Genomic DNA, 19651 nt, shown 5'->3' with positions numbered 1-19651 from the left:
CACCTGCCTCCCCAGCAGCACCACCCCAGGCTTTCAGCCCAGGCTCCATCGGAATCCCGGTACAACCTTATCCTGTCACGTGGCCGGACGTACATGTACGCTCTCGGCAAACACCTTCAAAGTGGTCAATAACGTAGATGTACGTCATCGCATGTATGTATAAAAAGCGCGCCGTTCTCGCCAAGTTATCATGCTTGGCATGTGCTGCCACACTGCGGAAATGAGTCAAATTATTTTCTTGCACCTATTGCTCTTCTTTTACTTTTCGTTATTTACTTCAGTGGCACGCCGGCTGTCACTGGCGCATCCGGTAACGAGGGGGAGCGCTGCATATAGCCACCCTAAGGCCCCTTAAGCCAACCTGGCACCTCTCGCTTCTTGCGCCTGCCAGAGACCACGGGTGCCTGCGAAACTGATTAGGATTTTTTCTCCTTTTTGTATTTTTAGGAGTGGTGCCACGCCTATCGCTCGCGTATCTGGCCACCCGCCACGCAGGGTGTGCTTTTTGTTTCATCCTCCAGCCCTTTCAGGCTTTTTCCGCCCGTGAAAATGATGTCTGTCTGATTTTGAGGCATTTAAAAGGTAACAGCTTGTTACTTTCTCGTTTTAATTTAAATTTTTTCTTGTGTTACTTATAAAAATCACATGTGTGTAGGAACACAAACAATTTTTTTTGTCATTTTACGGTCACCTTAAAAAACGTAGGATAATTTTTATCGAAATAAATTCACCCGAATATTTCAAATCACCAACAAGAAAAACCAACCCGGGTGGGTTGCATTTGACAATAAAATTCAACCCTAGAAGGGTTAAGAAGGACCTTCTCGGCCATCGTGAAGCAAAAGCAAGAAAACTGACTAGATTCAGATGACTCTTGTGATCAGAACAGGCCAACCGTGTGAAAACATTTTATGGCTAAGGAAATTGTCGAAAAGAGAGTGCGAAAGCAGTGCCATGTCAATACCCTTATTTTGTATCGCAGATGCGATGTATTTCTGAGAGGGCTGCGGATTTACTTTAAAGAAGCCACCTACGATATGCCCCAAGAGCCTAAGGTTAGTGGAGTGCTTTGCATACATGAAGCATCCAACCAAGTTACTGACCACGATACCTCACAACTACAGCACATCCTCAGCCGCGAAGAAAAACTCACTGACGAGGTAGACTTGGCACCCCATGAAAGTACACTTAAAAGTGTTTGGAGAAAACAAAGAACGCCAATCAAGGCTATCAAAAGAGCAAAGGCTGCGTCGGGATGGCTTTACTGCACGTGTTGAGAAATTCAACTCGTCTTCATAATTTTTTATGAAAACCCCGAAAGCGTTCCTGACCAGAACACCTCACAGCTCCGAGAGTACCATATAGTAAATCTTTCCGACACCCCCTCACCGATTACGAACCACGCGTTCTATCAAGAGGCTTAAGATTTTGACCTGTAATTGGCATTCTAGACGAATTCCAACTCTATAAGGACATAGGGAACTTCTCTCGAACGCTTGAGCTCAGCGAATACCAGTATGGCAAATCACGAGACCTGATTAAGGACACTAGGCTGCCATCACTACGCCATTAGACTCCTCCCGACTCAGCGACAAATGCTTATACATTTACATCAAGGCTGTGCAACGTGATATTCTATCTGAATGAATAAATCAATCAGCGCATCACAAAAATCACTCACAGAAAAGGGACAAGGCAATAAAAGATTTAAGCGGGAGCTCAACCCGCCGAGAAAGGGGCGCCGTTGTTGTTATGAATACGCAGAACTATATCACTGTATCAGAAAGACAGTTCGGGATACTTCTTTCTATGAGCCAACCGACACTGTTCATACACAACAATTTTATAACAAGGTAAAACGGACACTGATGGCACTCGTCCTGGACAAAAATTCAAAAAAAAAAACTGCAGCCGCAGTCCAAGTGTTAGGTCCAGTTCATGGATGATTTCATATCATCTCTGGTATAGAGACTATAATGGGAAGGATCTCCAATTTTAAGGAGAGCATAATCAAAGGCATTCCTCCCACAATGATTCTATATGTAAAGAATACATACCAAATTGTGGCTTACAATACAAACTAGTTATACCAGAAGATAGAGTGCTGGTCACTGTCCTGCTCGCCTCACTACATAAAAATATTGCATGCTCGGATGGAATCCGATCTGTCATCCAGGAGCACGATAAGGCTTTCGAAGAGAATTCAATCTCTGGTGAAACTCTCGGCGGGCTTCTGTAGCTTGTTTAAGAGCTGAACATTCAATCTCTGGTGAAACTCTCGGCGGGCTTCTGTAGCTTGTCTAAGAGCTGAACAACTTCGACTTCGAAAATAAGAACTATGGGCAAAGTGACGGGACATCCGTGAGAGCAAAAATAGAACCCAACAATGTGAATCTTGTTATGGGCACCTTGGAGTTTGCAATTCTACACAACGCACAGCTTCACCCTCTTTTTATTGAAGCTTTATTGGTGACATCTTTCTTATTTGGTGCAATGGGGAAGTGAAATTTTCAAAATTTTCTGAAATCCTGTAAAATTTATTATTCCTTTGAACAACACCCACGAGAACATTTCATTCTCCCACTCATATTCCGCCTCTTTCGTTACGTTTCTCGATGTTTTAGTGAGTATGTCGGACAACAGCTTGTGAGCTGCAGGAAACAAAAATGCCTTAACATAAATACCCGAGAAAGTGCTGGGGAAACAGCCCCGCCGGTAGCGTAGTGGTTATCGCACCAGACTGGTATTCTGGAGGTCGTGGGTTCGGATCCCACCCGGCGGGCATTTTTTCACCACTTTCTTTTCTACTCAAAAAATTTTTCTGATTCACTATATATATATATATATATATATATTGATTCCTGGTTTATTCGGACCACTATGGAGCAGTTGGAGCTGCGGAGAAGCCGAGGTTCTTCGTGCTAAGCAAGCTATGTTCGATGTGATACTCATTGGCTCGTGCGCCAACCGATGCTTCTGACGTCTAGTCTTCGAATGTGCACTAAGCTGAATATTCGCCACGGAGAATTGTCCTTGCATGAGCGCCTGTGACCATTACATCAATCGCGCCCATAATGAAGGATTTCAAGGATTTATTAAGGATTTCAAGAATTTTATTAAACATTTTTTCGGTACATACACATTATAACGCTACACAATCAACGCTACATTATTCGTCCCCAGTGGAAAAGGAGCCATGCTGGTGACTCAAGGTGATGAGGAGACAACCGGATCGTTATACTCTTTCAGCCGGTTGGCGTGAACAATCTCGCGTTTACGTTGTCGACGGTCGGGTGAGGGCGCAAACGGTTTGTTGACGTAATTCACTGCTGAACTTTGCTTGACGACTCTGTCGTCAAGCATTATGCTTCTGGTGTTGCTTGTGTTCAGATGTGAGCGAGCGGGCGAGCTGACGGCACTCTTCGGCATGCTTCACTATTTCCGAAATGGGTGCCAACTCGGTCTGATCTGGGTGATACGGCAAAATTGTGTCAAGAGTGCATGCCGGCTCGCGTCCGTAGAGCAGGAAAAAGGTCAGAATCCCGTCGTCGTCTGCGTGTCCGTGTTGTAGGGGTACGTAACAAAGGAAAGTATCACGTCCCAGTAAGAATTGTCTGACGCCACGTACATCGAAAGCATATAACCTAAAGTGCAGTTAAATCGTTCTGTGAGTAGATTCTTCGGCGGGTGGTAAGACGGCGTAGTTCGGTGAAAAATTCGACATTCCCACAGAAGGGCTTCGATGACTTCCGAGCGGAAGACGCTACCTTGGTCACTGAGCAGCTCTCGAAGAGCACCATTGCGAAGTATGAAGCGGCGTAACAGGAAGGACGTGACGTCAAGTGCCATGGCAGTTGCCAGAGCAGCGGTTTCTGCATAGCGCGTAAGGTGAACCACTGCCACAATCTCCCAACGGTGGCCAGAAGCTGTGCAAGGTAGGGTACCATAAAGGTCTATCCCAATGCCATCGAACGGTCTTTCTGGGCACGGCAATGGCTGCAGCGGGCCCGCCGCGGGAATTGGAGATGATTTGTGCCGCTGCCAGATGATGCATGACTGGATGTACATGCGGACGAACGTGTGAATTCCCCACCAGTAATATTGTAGTCGAAGCCGTTCATACGTTTTTAACACACCAGCGTGAGCGCAGCTTGGGTCAGTGCGGAAGGATCCGCATATGCCCGTGCGCAAATGGCGAGTTATTGCCACTAACTATTTGCGACCTCCTGATTGGTAGTTGCGCCTGAAGAGCATTTCGTCACGGAGTGCAAAGTGGCCAGCTTGTCGGCGCAGTCCACACGACTCTAGAGCAGAGGCCATGCCAGAGAGGAAGACAATAAGAGAAGCTACCCAAGGGTCCTTGCGCTGCTCGGATGACATGTCTGTGATGTTGAGGGATGACAGGCCGGCATCAACCGGAAAGGAGCACGAGTCTTGAGCTAGTAGGGGTGAGCGAGAAAGAGCGTCAGCGTCTGAATGCTTCCGGCCGGAGTGGCACAGCACACGGATTTCGTGCTCTTGAAGTCGCTGAGCCCAGTGACCAAGGCGCTAGACGGGTCTTTGAGTGACAACCAACACAATGCGTGGTGTTCCATCGCAACGCCGAAAGGACGACCGTACAAATATGGTTGCAATTTTGTAAGCGCCCATACGATGGCCAAGCACTCTTTTTCCATGACCGAATAATTTAACTCAGCTTTTTTGATGGTACGACTGGCTTAAGCGATGACATAATCTTCAAAACCAGCTTTTCATTGGGCAAGCACTGCACCGATTCCGGTGCCGCTGGCATCTGTGTGGATTTCTGTTGGCGCAGTCGGGTCAAAAGGTGTCGCAGAATAGGCGGGGAAGCAAGGAGTCGCCGTAACTTGGAGAAGGCTTCATCGCAATCCCTCGAACAAGCGCCAATACCGCTTTTCTTGCCCAGAAGCGCTGTCAAGAAGGCAATTCTGGCGGCAAATTTGCGAATTTAGCGGCAGAAATATGAACATTGTCCAATAAAGCTTCGTAAAACCTTCATGGTGATCGGTTAAGGGAACTCAGTGACAGCGCGAAGTTTTGTAGCGTCGGGAAGAATTCCCTCCTTCGACACAACGTAACCTAGTATGGTCAACTTTTGCGCCGCAAAGTGGCATTTCTTCATGTTGAGTTGCAATCCGGCATTGCCAAGCCATGTCAAAACCAGCTCCAGGTGCCTGAAATGAGTGTCGAAGTAGGGAAAAAAAACGACTCTGTCATCGAAACAAACGAGAAATGTTTTGCACGGCAGGCCGCGCAAAATGGTGTCCATCATCCTCTCGAACATGGCAGGATGGTTGCACAGGCAAAATGGCATAACGTTAAATTTATACGGACCGTCAGGAGTGATGAATGCCGTTTTCGCATGATCGGCCTCCGCCATGGGTTCCTTCCAATATCAAAACGGCAAATCAAGGAAGAAAAAAACTTGGCCCCTTGCCAACAGTCAAGGACATCGTCGATCCCTGGTAAACGATAAACATTATTCGCGTTATGCAGTTCACAAGGCGATAATCTGCGCAAAAGCGGGTGGAACGCGTCCTGTTTTGTTACAAGCACCACTGACGACACCCAGGTACGTTTGGCGGGCCGAATCACTCCCCGCTTGGCGAAATTGTTCACTTATTTGTCAATTGTGCTGCTCTCCTTTGGCGACACACGGTACTGTCGTTGGCGCAGTGGTGGATGCCAGCCGGTGTCAATGGAGTGAGCAACTGCAGATGTTCGGCCCAGCGGTGCCTTTGCGCTGTCAAAAGAAGAGCGCAACCGATATAGCAGAGCGAGGAGCCTCAATTGTTGGTCTTATCTGAGGACACGGTCGAACGAAGCGCCAATGTTTGGAGCCAACAGGTCTGGTGCTGACGGGGCAGGACTCAATCCAGCCACTAGAACCCATGACGGAAAGTCGTCTGCTACGGGGGTGACAAGCTGTGGCTCAACAACTTCGACGCAGCCAAGGACCTCACCGTGCAGGAGCCGAAGGGGCTCCAAGAACTCCTTCTTGACTAGTAAGGTGCTCGTGCCAGCATGAACTGTTAGTTGGGCGAACGGTAGGGACAGCAATTTTTGGAGGAGATTTAAGGGCGACGGCGTAAAAAGAACAGGTGCGTCGGGAATGAAAGAGCAGCAGAGCGGTACGAGAGCAGCCGAGCGTGGAGGAATGTCAGTGTTGTGAGCCACTGTGAGCTTTGCAAGGGCAGCGGACAGAAGGTCGTCGTAAGGCTCGTCCAAGGGAGATTTAAATTCTACTTGCGCACGCGCACAGTCGATTATGGCGCAACATCGAGATAAAAAGTCCCAACCTAAAATGAAGTCATGTGAGCAGTATGGTAGCACAGGGAACTCGACGGGCTGCACGACGTCCTGGATAGCAACACGTGCCGCGCAGGCTGTCAACGGTTTTTCAATTTGTGCAGTTGCGGTACATAACAAAAATGGCGGAACGGCATCGTAAATTTTCTAAGGGAGTTGCAAATATTGGCGGTAATGAGGGATACGGCTACGCCTTTGTCGACTACAGCGACAGGTACGCCGATTACATTTGTAGGCCTTTTCAGTTCGAAAGTCGCGCAGCTCATACCTCCGGAACTGCGGCGGCTAGTTTACCTGTTTATTTGGGCTTGAACAACGTCGCATAGGCAATAGTGAGCGGCGAAGTGGGGAGCTTGGAAGGCGGATATTGGGATCACGACGGGTGAAATCATTGTAACTGGAGGCAGGTAACGGCGATCTGGGTGGAACGTCGGTCATTAGCTGCGAAGACCCGTGTAGAGAGCCAAAGGTGTGGTTTCCGTCGTCATCGTGCATCGGGGACACGCGGCGGCGGCAGAAACGGGCCACATGGCATAAAAGTCGGTAGGCGAAACAGATGGAGCTATTATCAGGCGTGAGCCACGAATTCACCGATGGCGGATTCCTATGTACTGCAGAAACGTGGCGGGGTTGGCGGCATGACCCGAAAAGGCGTCCTAGCTGGCTGTCCCGGTCTCCCCATGGATTCGGCTTACGTCAGAGGTGCATAATACAGAGTGGGTGGCAGTGCCTCTGTCACCTGTTCCTTGATCATGTGGCCAAGCGCTGGAAGCGTAGGCGAGACAACGGGAGGAGTCACTTCGGCAGGCTGCGGAGGCACTCAGTTTCGTGGAGATGAGCCAGGAACAGACCGTGGCATCGTTGGTCCAGGCTCCAGTGTAAGAAGTGACACTTGCCGACCGACTTCTTCGTGAAAAAACTGTTGAAGCTGCCGCATCAAGGATGGGTCGGCCGCCGCATCTTTCAAGCTCGACAGCGGCTCTCCCTGGACAAAAGAGCCGCGGGTAAGCGCCCTGGGCCTGCGGTTTTCCTCGTAGCTTCGGCGCTGGGTAATGATGTCAGCAACGGTTCGCAGATGTTCCGCTAACAGCATCTGGAAAGCAACATCATCGATTCCTTTCATCAGGTGCTTAATTTTCTCTGTTTCCACCATAGCTACATCAACACGGTTGCATATATCTACAAAATCGTCGATATAACTTGTGAAGGTAGAACCAGGAGGCTATGCTCGTGTTCGGAGACGCTCATCAGCAAGAAGCTTCCGCACGCAGGCACGGCCGAAGACTTCGACAATACTGTTTTTGAATTCAGCCCAGATAGCCATGGATGCTGTGCATTTGTAATACCAATTCTTGGTTAGGTGGTGCAAATCAAACTCAACGTCATTAACCTTCATGTGATCATCCCATCTGTTGTGCGTGCTAAATCGTTCGTACTGCGACAGCCACTCCTCCGCGTCGCTGTCATCTGTTCCATCGAAATTAGGGTGTCTCACTGGTAAAGCGCACCCGAACACATGATGGGCAGCGGTGAGGATGGTGCCATGTCCTGGTCGGTGTTCAGCTGCATCATGGGCTGTAGCCGCCTGCTTCGTAACTCCAGGATGTAGTATCGGAGCCTTGCAATGCGAATGTAAAATAACGCTACGAACAAAACCGCACACTCCACCAAACTGAAGCGTGGTTTACTGGACCACTATGGAGCAGTTAGAGCTGCTAAGAAGCCGATGTTCTTCGTGCTACGCAAACTATGTCAGACGCGATACTCGATCGGCACGAGCGCCAGGAGATGCTACTGCCTGCTCGTCTTCGAACGTGCAACAAACCGAATATCCCACAGGGGAATTGTCCTTGCATGAGCATGTGACAACTACATCAATCGCGCCCATAATCAACGCTACAATATAGATATAAATATATAGTAAAGAAATGAGGCGCTCGTTGGGGAAATACAGAAAGATAGGTCGGCAGTCTACAACGCCAAAGGAGGCATAGGGGTGTGGTTAGGTTCTTTTTTTTACTACGGTTAATGGACTTCATGTTTTTCTTAATATACGGAAGAAAGAAAGAAAGAAAAACACGCGCCAAGAGTGGGGACCGAACCCACGCCTTTCGATTAGATCTCGAATGCGTTACCAATTCGGCTATCTGGGCGACTGTGTTCTCCTTCACTTTCTGGGCAATTTATATTTACTATAAATGTATCTGACGCTTCAGGGTGGTAGCCAGCGCCACTCAGACTACACGGGGAGAAGGGGACCTTCTTTTCAACCCCCGAAGCGTGACTAGAACTTCTACAGCCTGTCATGAGCGGGTAACTGGCGGGAAGCCCTCTTATGCAACCTAGGCGTCAACGCTGCCAGAACCGAGACCCTCGCTAGGCTTTCGCAGAATATTATAGTAAGGAAATGAGGGGCTCGTTGGGGAAATACAGAAATATAGGTCGGCAGTCTACAATGCCAAAGGAGACATAGGGGTGTGGTTAGGTTCTTTTTTTTTACTACGGGTAATGAAGTTAATGTTTTTTTTATTATACGGAAGAAAGAAAGAAAGAAAAACACGCACCCAGAGTGGGGACCGAACCCACGCCTTTCGATTAGATCTCGAATGCCTTACCAATTCGGCTATCTGGGCGACTGTGTTCTCCTTCACTTTCTGGGCTATTTATATTTACTAGAAGTGTATCTGGCGCTTCAGGGTGGTAGCCAGCGCCACTCAGACTACACGGGGAGAAGGGGACGTTCTTTTCAACCACCGGGGCGTGACTAGAACGCGTACAGCCTGTCATGAGCGGGTAACTGGCGGGAAGCCCTCCTATGCTACCTAGGCATCAAGGCTGACAGAAACGAGACCCTCGCTAGGCTTTCGCAGAATAATATAGTAAGGAAATCAGGGGCTCGTTGGGGAAATACAGAAAGATAGGTTTGCAGTCTACAACGCCAAAGGAGGCAAAGGGGTGTGGTTAGGTTCTTTTTTTTACTACAGTTAATGAAGTAATGTTTTTTTAATACACGGAAGAAAGAAAGAAACAAAGAAAAACACGCGCCCAGAGTGGGGACCGAACCCACGCTTTTCGATTAGGTCTAGAATGCCTTACCAATTCGGCTATCTGGACGACTGTGTTCTTCTTCACTTTCTCGGCTATTTATCTTTACTAGAAGTGTATCTGACGCTTCAGGGTGGTAGCCAGCGCCACTCAGACTACACGGGGAGAAGGGGACCTTCTTTTCAACCCCCGGGGCATGACTACAACGTCTACAGCCTGTCATAAGCGGGTAACTGGCGGGAAGGCCTCTTTTGCTACCTAGGCCTCAAGGCTGCCAGAACCGAGACCCTCGCAAGGCTTTCGCAGAATATTATAGTAAGGAAATGAGGGGCTCATTAGGGAAATACAGAAAGATAGGTCGGCAGTCTACAATGCCAGAGGAGGCATAGGGGTGTGGTTAGGTTCTTTTTTTTTACTGCGGGTAATGAAGTTAATGTTTTTTTTACTATACGGAAGAAAGAAAGAAAGAAAGATAAACACGCGCCCAGAGTGGGGATCGAACCCACGCCTTTCGATTAAATCTCGAATGCCTTACCAATTCGGCTATCTGGGCGACTGTGTTCTCCTTCACTTTCTGGGCTATTTTTTTAGTAGAAGTGTATCTGACGCTTCAGGGTGGTAGCCAGTGCCACTCAGACTACACGGGGAGAAGGGGACCTTTTTTTTTCAACACCGGGGCGTGACTAGAACGTCTACAGCCTGTCATTAGCGGGTAACTGGCGAAAAGCCCTCTTATGGTACCTAGGCATCTAGGCTGCCAGAACGAGACCCTCGCTAGGCTTTCGCAGAATAATATAGTAAGGAAATGAGGGGCTCGTTGGGGAAATACAGAAAGATAGGTCGGCAGTCTACAACGCCAAAGGAGGCAAAGGGGTGTGGTTAGGTTCTTTTTTTTACTACGGTTAATGACGTGCATGTTTTAATATACGAAAGAAAGAAAGAAAGAAAAACACGCGCCCAGAGTGGGGACCGCACCCGCGCCTTTCGATTAGACCTCGAATGCCTTACCAATTCGGCTATCTGGGCGACTGTGTTCTCCTTCACTTTCTGGGCTATTTATATTTACTAGAAGTGTATCTGAGGATTCAGGGTAATAGCCAACGCCACTCAGACTACACGGGGAGAAGGGGACCTTCTTTTCAACCACCAGGGCGTAACTAGAACGTCTACAGCCTGTCATGAGCGGGTAACTGGCGGGAAGCCCTCTTATGCTACCTAGGCATCAAGGCTGCCAGATACGAGACCCTCGCTAGGCTTTCGCAGAATAATATAGTAAGAAAACCAGGGGCTCGTTGGGGAAATACAGAAAGATAGGTTTGCAGTCTACAACGCCAAAGGAAGCATAGGGGTGTGGTTAGGTTCTTTTTTTTACTACAGAGAATGAAGTTAATGTTTTTTTTAATATACGGAAGAAAGAAAGAAACAAAGAAAAACACGCGCCCAGAGTGGGGACCGAACCCACGCCTTTCGATTAGATCTCGAATGCATTACCGATTCGGCTATCTGGACGACTGTGTTCTCCTTCACTTTCTCGGCTATTTATCTTTACTAGAAGTGTATCTGACGCTTCAGGGTGGTAGCCAGCGCCACTCAGACTACACGGGGAGAAGGGCACCTTCTTTTCAACCCCCGGGGCGTGACTAGAACGTCTACAGCCTGTCATGAGCGGGTAACTGGCGGGAAGCCCTCTTATGCTACCTAGGCATCAAGGCTGCCAGATACGAGACCCTCGCTAGGCTTTCGCAGAATAATATAGTAAGAAAATCAGGGGCTCGTTCGGGAAATACAGAAAGATAGGTTTGCAGTCTACAACGCCAAAGGAAGCATAGGGGTGTGGTTAGGTTCTTTTTTTACTACAGTTAATGAAGTTAATGTTTTTTTAATATACGGAAGAAAGAAAGAAACAAAGAAAAACACGCGCCCAGAGTGGGAACCGAACCCACGCCTTTCGATTAGATCTCGAATGCCTTACCAATTCGGCTATCTGGGCGACTGTGTTCTCCTTCACTTTCTGGGCTATTTATATTTACTAGAAGTGTATCTGACGATTCAGGGTAATAGCCAACGCCACTCAGACTACACGGGGAGAAGGGGACCTTCTTTTGAACCACCAGGGCGTGACTAGAACGTCTACAGCCTGTCATGAGCGGGTAACTGGCGGGAAGCCCTCTTATGCTACCTAGGCATCAAGGCTGCCAGAACAGAGACCCTCACTAGGCTTTCGCAGAATATTATAGTAAGGAAATAAGGGGCTCGTTGGGGAAATACAGAAAGATAGGTCGGCAGTCTACAATGCCAGAGGAGGCATAGGGGTGTGGTTAGGTTCTTTTTTTTACTACGGGTAATGAAGTTAATGTTTTTTTATTATACGGAATAAAGAAAGAAAGAAAAACACGCGCCCAGAGTGGGGATCGAACCCAGGCCTTTCGATTAGATCTCGAATGCCTTACCAATTCGGCTATCTGGGCGACGGTGTTCTCCTTCACTTTCTGGGCTATTTTTTTAGTAGAAGTGTATATGACGCTTCAGGTTGGTAGCCAGCGCCACTCAGACTACACGGGGAGAAGGGGACCTTTTTTTTCAACACCCGGGGCGTGACTAGAACGTCTACAGCCTGTCATGAGCGGGTAACTGGCGAAAAGCCCTCTTATGGTACCTAGGCATCAAGGCTGCCAGAACGAGACCCTCGCTAGGCTTTCGCCGAATAATATAGTAAGGAAATGAGGGGCTCGTTGGGGAAATACAGAAAGATAGGTCGGCAGTCTACAACGCCAAAGGAGGCAGAGGGGTGTGGTTTGGTTCTTTTTTTTTTACTACGGTTAATGAAGTTAATGTTTTTTTAATATACGGAAGAAAGAAAGAAACAAAGAAAAACACGCGCCCAGAGGGGGGACCGAACCCACTCCTTTCGATTAGATCTCGAATGCATTACCGATTCGGCTATCTGGACGACTGTGTTCTCCTTCACTTTCTCGGCTATTTATCTTTACTAGAAGTGTATCTGACGCTTCAGGGTGGTAGCCAGCGCCACTCAGACTACACGGGGAGAAGGGCACCTTCTTTTCAACCCCCGGGGCGTGACTAGAACGTCTACAGCCTGTCATGAGCGGGTAACTGGCGGGAAGCCCTCTTATGCTACTTAGGCATCAAGGCTGCCAGATACGAGACCCTCGATAGGCTTTCGCAGAATAATATAGTAAGAAAATCAGGGGCTCGTTCGGGAAATACAGAAAGATAGGTTTGCAGTCTAGAACGCCAAAGGAAGCATAGGGGTGTGGTTAGGTTCTTTTTTTACTACAGTTAATGAAGTTAATGTTTTTTTAATATACGGAAGAAAGAAAGAAACAAAGAAAAACACGCGCCCAGAGTGGGATCCGAACCCACGCCTTTCGATTAGATCTCGAATGCCTTACCAATTCGGCTATCTGGGCGACTGTGTTCTCCTTCACTTTCTGGGCTATTTATATTTACTAGAAGTGTATCTGACGATTCAGGGTAATAGCCAACGCCACTCAGACTACACGGGGAGAAGGGGACCTTGTTTTGAACCACCAGGGCGTGACTAGAACGTCTACAGCCTGTCATGAGCGGGTAACTGGCGGGAAGCCCTCTTATGCTACCTAGGCATCAAGGCTGCCAGAACAGAGACCCTCACTAGGCTTTCGCAGAATATTATAGTAAGGAAATAAGGGGCTCGTTGGGGAAATACAGAAAGATAGGTCGGCAGTCTACAATGCCAGAGGAGGCATAGGGGTGTGGTTAGGTTCTTTTTTTTACTACGGGTAATGAAGTTAATGTTTTTTTATTATACGGAATAAAGAAAGAAAGAAAAACACGCGCCCAGAGTGGGGATCGAACCCAGGCCTTTCGATTAGATCTCGAATGCCTTACCAATTCGGCTATCTGGGCGACGGTGTTCTCCTTCACTTTCTGGGCTATTTTTTTAGTAGAAGTGTATATGACGCTTCAGGTTGGTAGCCAGCGCCACTCAGACTACACGGGGAGAAGGGGACCTTTTTTTTCAACACCCGGGGCGTGACTAGAACGTCTACAGCCTGTCATGAGCGGGTAACTGGCGAAAAGCCCTCTTATGGTACCTAGGCATCAAGGCTGCCAGAACGAGACCCTCGCTAGGCTTTCGCCGAATAATATAGTAAGGAAATGAGGGGCTCGTTGGGGAAATACAGAAAGATAGGTCGGCAGTCTACAACGCCAAAGGAGGCAGAGGGGTGTGGTTTGGTTCTTTTTTTTTTACTACGGTTAATGAAGTTAATGTTTTTTTAATATACGGAAGAAAGAAAGAAACAAAGAAAAACACGCGCCCAGAGGGGGGACCGAACCCACTCCTTTCGATTAGATCTCGAATGCATTACCGATTCGGCTATCTGGACGACTGTGTTCTCCTTCACTTTCTCGGCTATTTATCTTTACTAGAAGTGTATCTGACGCTTCAGGGTGGTAGCCAGCGCCACTCAGACTACACGGGGAGAAGGGCACCTTCTTTTCAACCCCCGGGGCGTGACTAGAACGTCTACAGCCTGTCATGAGCGGGTAACTGGCGGGAAGCCCTCTTATGCTACTTAGGCATCAAGGCTGCCAGATACGAGACCCTCGATAGGCTTTCGCAGAATAATATAGTAAGAAAATCAGGGGCTCGTTCGGGAAATACAGAAAGATAGGTTTGCAGTCTAGAACGCCAAAGGAAGCATAGGGGTGTGGTTAGGTTCTTTTTTTACTACAGTTAATGAAGTTAATGTTTTTTTAATATACGGAAGAAAGAAAGAAACAAAGAAAAACACGCGCCCAGAGTGGGATCCGAACCCACGCCTTTCGATTAGATCTCGAATGCCTTACCAATTCGGCTATCTGGGCGACTGTGTTCTCCTTCACTTTCTGGGCTATTTATATTTACTAGAAGTGTATCTGACGATTCAGGGTAATAGCCAACGCCACTCAGACTACACGGGGAGAAGGGGACCTTGTTTTGAACCACCAGGGCGTGACTAGAACGTCTACAGCCTGTCATGAGCGGGTAACTGGCGGGAAGCCCTCTTATGCTACCTAGGCATCAAGGCTGCCAGAACAGAGACCCTCACTAGGCTTTCGCAGAATATTTTAGTAAGGAAATGAGGGGCTCGTTGGGGAAATACAGAAAGATAGGTCGGCAGTCTACAATGCCAGAGGAGGCATAGGGGTGTGGTTAGGTTCTTTTTTTTACTACGGGTAATGAAGTTAATGTTTTTTTATTATACGGAATAAAGAAAGAAAGAAAAACACGCGCCCAGAGTGGGGATCGAACCCAGGCCTTTCGATTAGATCTCGAATGCCTTACCAATTCGGCTATCTGGGCGACGGTGTTCTCCTTCACTTTCTGGGCTATTTTTTAAGTAGAAGAGTATATGACGCTTCAGGGTGGTAGCCAGCGCCACTCAGACTACACGGGGAGAAGGGGACCTTTTTTTTCAACACCCGGGGCGTGACTAGAACGTCTACAGCCTGTCATGAGCGGGTAACTGGCGAAAAGCCCTCTTATGGTACCTAGGCATCAAGGCTGCCAGAACGAGACCCTCGCTAGGCTTTCGCCGAATAATATAGTAAGGAAATGAGGTGCTCGTTGGGGAAATACAGAAAGATAGGTCGGCAGTCTACAACGCCAAAGGAGGCAGAGGGGTGTGGTTTGGTTCTTTTTTTTACTACGGTTAATGAAGTTAATGTTTTTTTTTTAATATACGGAAAAGAGAAAGAAAGAAAGAAAGAAAAACACGCGCCCAGAGTGGGGACCGAACCCATGCCTTTCGATTAGATCTAGAATGCCTTACCAATTCGGCTATCTGGGCGACTGTGTTCTCCTTCACTTTCTGGGCTATTTATATGGACTAGAAGTGTATCTGACGCTTCAGGGTTGCAGCCAGAGCCACTCAGACTACACGGGGAGAAGGGGACCTTCTTTTAAACCTCAGGGGCGTGACTAGAACGTCTAGAGCCTGTCATGAGCGGGTAACTGGCGGGAAGCCCTCTTATGCTACCTGTGCATCAAGGCTGCCAGAACCGAGACCCTCGCTAGGCTTTCGCAGAATAATATAGTAAGGAAATGAGGGGCTCGTTGGGGAAAGACAGAAAGATAGGTCGGCAGTCTACAACGCCAAAGAAGGCATAGGGGTGTGGTTAGGTTCTTTTTTTACTTCGGGTAATGAAGTTAATGTTTTTTTTTAATTTACGGAAGAAAGAAAGAAAGAAAAACACGCGCCCAGAGTGGGGACCGAACCCACGCCTTTCGATTAGATCTCGAATGCCTTACCAATTCAGCTATCTGGGCGACTGCGTTCTCCTTCACTTTCTGGGCTATTTATATTTACTAGAAGTGTATCTGACGCTTCAGGGTGGTAGCCAGCGCCACTCAGACTACCCGGGGACAGGGGGACCTTCTTTTCAACCCCCGGGGCGTGACTAGAACGTCTGCAGCCTGTCATTGGTAAGGAATTCGAGATCTAATCAAAAGGCGTGGGTTCGGTCCCCCCTTTGGGCGCGTGTTTTTCTTTCTTTCTTTCTTTCTTTCTTCCGTATATTAAAAAAAACATTCCCTTCATTAACCGTAGTAAAAAAATGAACCTAACCACACCCCTATGCCTCCTTTGGCGTTGCAGACTGCCGACCTATCTTTCTGTATATAAATAAATATATATATATATATATATATATATATATATATATATATATATATATGTATATATATTATATATATATATATATATATATATATATATATATATATATATATATATATATATATATATATATATAATTTCATCACCGCTATGCTTTCGGTGGAACTATTTGCCTCTAACTCGCTGGGTATTTTTGATTCCGGTGCTTGGAGTGGAGCCAGTGCCACTGGGATAACTCTGTGTGAGGGGACCTTCTTAACCCATGGGCCGTTACTCGACTGCTTAAGACATGTCAAAGTGGTCGACCAGCATTGAACCCTCATATGATGCCTATAGCAGAAAGACTGCCATAACAGAGACCCTTGTTATGCATGTAGCGAATCAGAATTTCAAGTGTGGGGAATTGAAATAAGACAGAAATACGGGTTTGCAGTCAAGAATGACTCTAAAAGCAAAGGGGAGAGTGCAGTAGGTCATTCAGACAGAATTAGAGTTTGGAAAACTGAAAGAAAGTGGTGAAACGGGCATACCAAACGCAGAAAACAAAAAAAAGCTTAACATTAACTCTTCAGAAAGTGGAGGGGAAAATAGCCCCGCCGTTAGCGTAGTGGTCATTGCACGGCAAGCGCATTTTGGCAGTTGTGGGTTCGCATCTGACCCGGCGGGCATTGTTCCTCCACTTCGTTTCTGTATCTCCAAATTCTTTATCGGTTTCAATGACCTGCCGCATTCCTCCGTTGGATTTTCGTGGTTTTCGTGACTGCCAACCCTTGTGTCTGTCTATACGTTTACGAGGAAGGTGCCTGGAATAGTGGTGTATTTACAATTATTTACAGAAAATCAGTCCGAGTAGGAAGAGTCATCAGTCAATCACGGTGGCAGCTGTAAGAGCGAGAGACAAAGCAGCGTCATCCTCCTTGTTCCCCGTCAGCGCTAGGCGGATAGCCGGAAAGGCAGTGGCACAAAGCGCCATGATCTCTCAGTCGGAAACATGTAATTTCTCTACATCCTCCTCCGAACATAACCCGCGGAAGGAAAAGCAGCGTCCTGGTGTTCGGTATTAGGAAGTGGAGTGGGCGCTTGGAAGGGCTTAGGTCATGTCACATGAAAAATACCCGATTCATGACCACTTTGTGAACCCGTTGGCAGTACTGGGGATCTCGCATTTCACATAAGCTGCTGGCGCGAAACAGGGTACGGACCATTGTAGCACCAAAGAAGTTTTGGAGACTGGCCCAATAGACGACTGGGGACCATAACAAAAGCAGTATTCCAGGGCAATAGCTAGCACTCCTGTGGCGGCGATCATACGGAATCTTTTGCGATGTGTGGGGTGCTGATAGTTTCGCACAAGCCACTTGCCTGGTGAGGGGCGCCTGTGATATCGCTTCGTTAGCGTATTCCGTTGCGGAAGGAAGGGAGCAGGCAATGTGTCCTTCGGAAAAGTCAGATGAAGTCCGTAAAGATGATAACATGGAGAAACCAGTTGTGTCGTTTAGGGTCGAGTTGTAGGCAAATGTGACGTAATGTAGCGCACTGTCCCACTTTCGGTGGTCCACTGACACGTACATTGAGAGCATGTCAGAGGGTGTTGGGATAAGGCGTTCCATCAGACCTTTTGTTAGAGGGTGGTAGGCAGTCGACATTTTTGTGGTAGAGGAGGAACGAAGAATCTCGCTGACTACTCTGGACAGAAAGTACCGACATCGGTCGGTAACAAGTTCAGAAAGGGCGCCATTCTAAACAATGACGTCACGGTAGAGAAAACCTGCAACGCCAATCGCACAGATAGTCGGAAGGGCACGGGTAATGGCGAAACGTGTGGTGTAGTCTGTAGCCATCACCACCCATTTATTTCCTGAGGTAAATTCAATAAAGGGAACCAGTAAGTCGACGCCGACCCAAAGGAAAGGTTCAGTTGAGACGTGTATCGGTTGTAACGGCCTGGCTGGCAGCACAGGGGGGTTCTAAATCCGATGACGAGAGTCACATGCGTGGACATAGCGCCACTGTGACTCGTACAAACCGGGCCAGTAGAAGCAAAGGCCGTGTGCGGCTTTAGGTGCGAGTTAAACCAAGGTGACAAGCTGTGAAAACGGGGTAGAGCTGCCGTAGTAGGGACTACCGCATGTGCTCGGGAACAACAAGTAGCGAGGCAGGACGACCACAGCTGTAGTTAAGGCGACACAGCACGCAATCCTGGTGTGACAAGGGCTGAAGCGACAGCACGGCAATTGCAAGCTCAATCATTTTAATCATGTATCCCAAAGAAGGGTCGGGCCGTTGCTCCTGCCCCATGTGCAGGAAATAAAAGAAAGCTATGACACACGCGTCCGAATGAAGCGTGCACGGATCAAGTGGGTCGAAGGGGCGGCGGGAGAGACAGTCGTCATCTTTAAGTGGGTCCAGTACGCAATGCAGAAGGTGAATCCTCGAACGCTTAAATCCCAAAGCCCCGCAGCCCAGACTTCCTGGCGGATATACATATATATATATATTGAGAGAGAGAAAGAGTGATAGCGAAATAAATAAATATATAGTGGAAGAGGGAGGGAGCGGGGATCGTCTTTAGAGCCGTCGAACTGGTAAACAGAAAAGGGGACAGGCAAACTTTTTAGTTTGCCTGTCCCCTTAAGTAAAGTAATTAAGTAATTAAGTAAACATTTTTTTAAAATATACAGAAGAAAGAAAGAAAAACACGCGCCCAGAGTGGGGACCGAACCCACGCCTTTCGATTACATGTCGAATGCCTTACCAATTCGGCTATCTCGGCAACTGTGTTCTCCTTCACTTTCTGGGCTAATTATGTTTACTAGAAGTGTATCTGACTCTTGAGTGTGGTAGCCAGCGCCACTCTGACTACACAGGGAGAAGGGTACCTTCTTTTCAACCCCCAGGGCGTGACTCGAACGTCTACAGCCTGTCATGAGCGGGTTACTGGCGGGAAGCCCTCTTATGCTACCTAGGCATCAAGGCTGCCAGAACCGAGACCCTCGCTAGGCTTTCGCAGAATAATATAGTAAGGAAATGAGGGGCTCGTTGAGGAAAATACAGAAAGATAGTTCGGCAGTCTACAATGCCAAAGGAGGCATAGGGGTGTGGTTAGGCTCTTTACTTTTTCACTACGGTTAATTAAGTAAACATTTTTTTAAATGGGTGGGTTCGGTCCCCACTCTGGGCGCGTGTTTTTCTTTCTTTCTTTCTTCTGTATATTTAAAAAAAATGTTTACCTAATTAACCGTAGTGAAAAAGTAAAGAGCCTAACCACACCCCTATGCCTCCTTTGGCATTGTAGACTGCCGACCTATCTTTCTCTATTTTCCTCAACGAGCCCCTCATTTCCTTAGTATATATATATATGCATATATATATATATACATATATAACACAGAAATAAGGATTGGCAGTCAAGAAGACCTCGGAAAGCAAAGGGGAGGTTGTGGTAGGCCATTGAAACAGATCAAGAATTTGGAAAGAAAGAAAGAAAGCGAAGAAAAAATGCCCGCCAGGATACATATATATATATATATATATATATATATATATATATATATATATATATATATATATATATATAAAGTATAAATAAAGAGTCGGATACACAGCAAGCA

General features: G+C 47.4%; 5 non-coding genes across 5 annotated transcripts; 1 reads left to right on the top strand and 4 right to left on the bottom strand.

The window, feature by feature from the left end:
• Window positions 1-2709: 2709 nt before the first annotated feature.
• Window positions 2710-2782, top strand: Trnat-ggu (transfer RNA threonine (anticodon GGU)). The gene has a single exon. It is a non-coding gene; the product is annotated as a tRNA-Thr (tRNA).
• Window positions 2783-9856: 7074 nt separating this feature from the next.
• On the bottom strand, window positions 9857-9928 carry Trnak-uuu (transfer RNA lysine (anticodon UUU)). The gene has a single exon. It is a non-coding gene; the product is annotated as a tRNA-Lys (tRNA).
• A 1843-nt stretch (window positions 9929-11771) lies between these two features.
• On the bottom strand, window positions 11772-11843 carry Trnar-ucu (transfer RNA arginine (anticodon UCU)). The gene has a single exon. It is a non-coding gene; the product is annotated as a tRNA-Arg (tRNA).
• A 1369-nt stretch (window positions 11844-13212) lies between these two features.
• On the bottom strand, window positions 13213-13284 carry Trnar-ucu (transfer RNA arginine (anticodon UCU)). The gene has a single exon. It is a non-coding gene; the product is annotated as a tRNA-Arg (tRNA).
• Window positions 13285-14653: 1369 nt separating this feature from the next.
• Window positions 14654-14725, bottom strand: Trnar-ucu (transfer RNA arginine (anticodon UCU)). The gene has a single exon. It is a non-coding gene; the product is annotated as a tRNA-Arg (tRNA).
• Between the last annotated feature and the right edge of the window lie 4926 nt (window positions 14726-19651).

Source organism: Haemaphysalis longicornis, unplaced genomic scaffold (assembly GCF_048455015.1).
Source record: "Haemaphysalis longicornis isolate Haplotype H1 unplaced genomic scaffold, Haemaphysalis longicornis Haplotype H1 scaffold_11, whole genome shotgun sequence".
Lineage (NCBI taxonomy): Eukaryota > Metazoa > Arthropoda > Arachnida > Ixodida > Ixodidae > Haemaphysalis > Haemaphysalis longicornis.
Note: the sequence above shows the minus strand (reverse complement) of the source record. Positions and strands in the feature narration are given on the sequence as shown.